Source organism: Cibotium barometz, chromosome 2, assembly GCF_041138505.1.
Source record: "Cibotium barometz isolate CiBa-2024 chromosome 2, ASM4113850v1, whole genome shotgun sequence".
In the NCBI taxonomy this organism is placed as follows: domain Eukaryota; kingdom Viridiplantae; phylum Streptophyta; class Polypodiopsida; order Cyatheales; family Cibotiaceae; genus Cibotium; species Cibotium barometz.
Genome location: NC_141047.1, coordinates 68,260,714 through 68,266,713, shown reverse-complemented (window position 1 = coordinate 68,266,713; position 6,000 = coordinate 68,260,714).

The following is a 6,000-nucleotide window of genomic DNA, read 5'->3' as shown; positions in this document are numbered from 1 at the left end:
CCATACAGAGACCAAGAGGTTCATTGTTTATCTCACCATGCATGTGGATTCATGTTGGGATTGTGAGAGGGCAATTCAATGAACACTCCACCATACACGTGGATTCATGTTGCGATTGTGGAGTGAGTGTTTCATTGTTTCCACACCATGCTTGTTGATCAGAGTTGGGATTGTATGAAAGAACATGGGAACTGTTGGGATTGGGAGAAAGGATTGCCAGAACTATGGAGCACTAGGTTTGTGCTCTTGAATGGCACCAATTTGTGTGCATAGCACATGTTTCTGTGTGAGACACTAGTTTCTTGTGCATGGCACTTATTTAAGTGTCTTAGCACCTGGTTGGTGATTTTCTTTGGCATATGATTATCTCATTGATATTGGTGATTGAGACACAATTGGCTCTTGTGCCTGTGTCTAGCATATCTTCCATGGAATTCTCACCCATTTATTTTGGGACATGATTTTGATATTGGTATTATGGAGACTTATTTAGTCTCACCCATTTCTTTGGGACATGGATTCACTACATCGTAAGGGTGAAACAAGGGTGTCCATTGTCATGGACATTGATTGATCTATATATAGATGGAGATTGCAAACTTCATCCGTACGGAGGACATCTACACAACATTATAATCCCCATCATGACTCGACTAATTTCAGACTCCCCAGAGGGACTACATCGACATTGGACTATGACGACATTCAAATGCTTTAAAGCAGTTTTGCCTACAACATGGCCTATCAATCAACCTTGCCAAGACCAAGGCTATGATCTTATATATTGTTCGTAGAGTGGCATCTTTATATATAGGGGACAGCCCATAGAGATAGTTTCATCACACATACCTGGGTGTGCATTTCACATACTCAATTCCAAGAGCCAAGGACTAAAGCATATGGCATTATGATACTCTGAAAACACCAGCCATGATGTATGGAGCACCAAAAGCTCAAGAGGCCACAGGTGCTGATATCTCCCCAGATGATTCACTGTTAAACGCTCGGTATCTCATGAATCATTCATGCAGAGTTTGATACTTCCCCAATGGTCTTAGAGGCCCTATTTCAGCCCGTGACTTTCATCTAACATGTTAGTGACATGAGTATGGATAGATTTCCGGGGGCCGCGCTGGAGTTATCTAGGCGGGTTGCACTACAGTATGATATGGGAGCATCATAGTCATTCAGTCTCACACATGAGGAGACTATTAGGGTTATCGAGATGGATCTGTGTAGTCTCTACATTCACAGGACATGGATGACACACCCCAGATTACTCACCAAAATGTGGTTTTATAGGGAGACTTTATTGAGGCTCACACATGATCTTCAATGGCCATGATACGCAGAGGTCCACATGTCACATGCTATGTGAATCATGAATGGGCAGCTGCAAGTTTCATTGCACCAACGCTGAGTGGAGATAGACCGAGCACCAAGAATAGCTAAAGATATCTGCAGATCGTCATGAGATTAAGGAGCACTACACGTCATTGTCCATTACGAGACTATTGCTTGTTCCAGCAGGGTTCCAGACCTGCTGCTTGCAATCATTATTGACTACCCAGATCAGCAATGTCTTGGGACTCTTCTATCGAAGCTTCAAAGACTTAGAGAAGCAATTCTCAAAGGCATACACTGACAGGCACTCCTGAGACCTCAGCAGCAGCCTGTTACCAAATTCTTTCAAAGATTAGTAGATGAGGTGGATAATAGCGAGAGGATGGTACCGTCAGAGAGCAAAAACATCCACGATGGTGAGGACCCGGAGACACGGGCCAGTCACACTAGCTCGAGCAAACAGTCTATGGAGAGTCGGGAGGCCGCTGCCACCTCGACCTGAACGACCTCAATAGCATGACAGATCCACATTCTGGAGACGTCAACTGGCTCCTAGGCACAGATCGTGTCTGTTGTAACTAAGCTATGCTAGACATCCTAGAAGGTGCCTCCATATCTAGGATATATCCTATTTGTGGACTATTGTCTTCCTCCTCATCAGAACATCACATAGGGAGAGGTCCACAATTTGACCCACTGGATGGTACACACACACCCTCTCTCTCCCCTCCTCATCAGGACATCACATAGATATACAGATGTCCACATTTTGCCCCATTCGGGAGGGGTGGCTTTACTACACAGGGAGGAGCTTCAGCATGTAATACAGGTGGTTGGGCGGGATGAGGCTGCACGGTTTTTGTGGGTGAGGATCCACACCTCTAGAGAGGGCCTTGGACATCTACCTTGCAGTGTGCTACTTTGCACCCTCCACTTCTAAATATGCCACCCATTGAGAGTCCCCGTACCTGCCCCTTTATGATGACATTATGAAGTTTTCCAGTCTAGGGGACATCCTCCTGGCTGGAGACTTCAATGCCCGCACCGCATGTGCACAAGTACCCTTCTTTGAGACAGATGATCCCATGTACCAGGAGATTGACACAGTGGGTACAGATCTGGAGCGGACATCACAGGATACAGCAGCCCGCACAGACTATGGAGAGTATCTCTTAGCCCTCGGAGGGGCTCATAGACTAGCCATTTATAATGGCCTGGCCAGATGGCCTAGATCCAACTCCTCCACCTCCTACCCCTTCAGACATGGAGCCAATACAGTGGACTATCTAATGGGATCCCTCTCTCTCATCCCACTCATTCCGGAGTTTACCATCTCACCTCGCCCCATCGGTGTTGCAGCCCACCATGCATACATGGCCTTCTCCCTCACATGCCGATACACTACCCAACCACCTGCTTTGCCCCATCACCGCCCGAGATACCACTTCACCAGAGAGACCTCTTCCATCTATTCTGATCATGTCTAATGCATCCTCTCCAACCTCGACCCCCACATTCCACTTGATGAGCTTACCACACACCTCTTAGCCACCCTCCATACGTCCGCTGCAGCCGCCTTCCCGCACTCCAGAGCCACCCCTACATCACTAGGAGGGACTGTCCCACAAAATAGCTGGTACGATGAGGAATGTCATGATACCCGAGCCCGTCTACATCGGGAGGTGGTGCTAGGATCCGCCACTGACCAGCAGACGCGAGTGATCTTTCAACATCTCACACGGAGAAAGAAGAGAGCCTACCTAGCTAGGCTTGAGCAGGAGCTTACCAGCTATTTCTTGGGAGGGACTATAAGGAGGCCTAGAGGATCTTCCAAGATCATCGCCTATCGACTCCGATTACTTCACCCGGCACCTGGCACACCTATGCAGCCTCTCTCTACCATGCCCCTGAGCAGCCACCTCTCCCCCATCCACTAGAACCTCGTCCCCCACACTCTTCCTTCTTTCGCTTGAGCATGGTGAGAGATGCTATTGACACGATGCAGATTGGGAGAGCACAGGATCATGATGGACTCCTCACCGAGCATTTCTCTCATGCTAGGGACACGCTAACCCCTTTACTGGTTCACATGTTTAACATGGCTCTATGTGAGGGATTCCCCGCCAGCTCGTCATCGAATACTATTGTACCTATCTTGAAAGTAGGTGACCCCATGGACCAGCAACTACAGGACTATCATGATTGGTCACACCTTGGCCAAGATTTATGGTTTGATTTTGGATATGCAGCCCTTGGCTCGCTAGAGAGGCAATGCTCACAGATACAGTTTCAAGAGCTGAGGACGAAGCTTTGGCTATTTGATACTCTCCCAAGACAGATATAGAGGAGGTATATGATGGGTGGAAGCTGATGGAGAGGCACCTAGCGGCGATGATCTCGCGCATGATTAGAAGTAAGCCATCAATGCCACATGAGATTGTGCGGGCAGAGATGGGGGCTGCACCAATAGTGACAGAGGCTCTATTCCAAACAGTGACATATTGGCACAGAGGCTACGGAGCTTCCACTAGATAGATACCCCCGGCTAGCTGAGACAGCTGACACTCCAAGGAGATACAAAGTGCTGGGATGCCCAGGTAGGCACTTGGTTTGGCATGCACAGTATGCAGATGGAGACACTCCCTCCGTTCCAGTACAGCACAGAGGCCCCCATCATTTGCTCTCAGCCGCATAGAGCGGAAAAGAGTTATCAGGAAGGACATTGTCACACTGGATACTCAGAGGACATGGAGTTCACCTAGTCGTCCACTGGGGACGAAGATGGCCTTCTACAGAGATCACCTCCTATCTATGCCTGACAAGGGATGGTTTCATCATCCGCCCACGCTACATGGACACACCACCATCTTTTGGGGTGAGATGTGCGATCGGCCAAATCCGCATCTCGTCCCACCAGCTAAGTGGAGACTGCCAAATATGGGCCTAGGGCAGCGGCACCAAAGGACAGGATATGTCAGCTCTGTCACACAGAGCCTGAGACAGCGGATCATTACATATGCCGATGCCATGTATACTATGAGATTCGGCTACCTCTTCCGAGCTGGGTTCAGACCACTTTCTAGGATCATGGACTTCCCGGATTAGAGATGCCTACGACTTTTTCTTCTAGAGCTCCATAGACACAAGGAGTCCATAGTGAGATCCAGATCAGTTGCACTTGCTCGAGGACCAGCACAGAGAGCTCTCACCAACTTCTTCCATACCAGCACTTTGAGGGCCGATCCACCCATCATACCCGGACCACAGGCTAGTGCAGGAGCTTGGCCGAGAGGTGTGTCACTCGACCAAGCTCTACATAACTCAGAGCCACTGAGTTATGTAGAGCTCGATGACCCAGACCCCATGGCCCTCGCCCACGGCCATGCCACCACAGCAGGATCCGGGCCATCACCTCCCATCATCATAGGACCTTCTCGCGCTGGCTCAGTTTTACCACCTTGAGCACCATGTCACAGCGGCCCATGAGGTATGTATTAGGGTGATATGAGAGCTCTCTGCTCATGTACCTAGATCAGATTTTATAGTTCTAGATTATTGTTATCTTTCTTTATTACCATTTTGTACCCAGGATGATGTACCTCATGGATATGATGTAACCTTTTGGTCTCATAGGTCATTTTGCCCTTTTGAAGACATTAATACAAATCTCTCTCTCTCTCTCTCTCTCTCTCTCTCTCTCTCTCTCTCTCTCTCTCTCTCTCTCTCTCTCTCTGCCTGCACAGCCCACAGAGCCATGCCCCACAGTCTCCACCTTCTTCACCCCACCTATGGTTAGGAGGGCCATATGCCGACTCCAACATGGACGGGCGACAGATCATACAGGATTACAGGGAGAGCATCTCATCTATGCTATTGATACATTGGCACCATTTCTTGCTCATCTCTTCAACAGAGCTCTGTCAGAGGGGTTTCCGGCTGAGTGGACGATGCATACTATTGTGCCGATCCATAAAGCGGGAGATGTACTAGACCCCGGGAACTACAGGACCATCAGGATTGGCCATATATTGGCCAAACTATACGGGGCGGTTTTGGAGGCAGAGCTGAGCACTCATGCAGAGGTTGGGAGATTGAGAGCAGCAGGCCAGGCAGGCTTCCGTCGAGCCTTCTCGACCATCGACCACATTTTTACATTGAGGTGCCTGATTGATCAGGCCAAGGCACGGAGGCAACGGCTCTATTGTTGCTTTGTGGATTTCCGCAAGGCATTTGATACTGTGCCCAGAGAGCGCCTCTTTCGGCGACTACAGACACTAGGCATACCTTCAGACATGATGTGGGGCATATACAAGCTATATGAGCAGGTCTTTGGGAGAGTCCGATGCCCAGGAGGCTTGTCCGACACAGTTGCTAGCACCATTGGTGTGAAGCAGGGGTGCCCGCTCTCCCCCACGCTCTTTGGGCTCTATATTGATGAGGTGGTCGACTACATCACACAGGGAGGAGGCTCTGGGGTTGAGCTATCAGGTATTACTGTCCATGTTATGCTTTATGCTGATGACATCATCTTGGTATCCGATACGCAGGTTGGGCTTCAAAGACACCTTGTGGCTCTTGATGACTTCTGCGCACAGCAGGGGCTCACAGTGAACCTTGGGAAAACCAAGGTTATGATCTTCCACACTTCACCCGCAG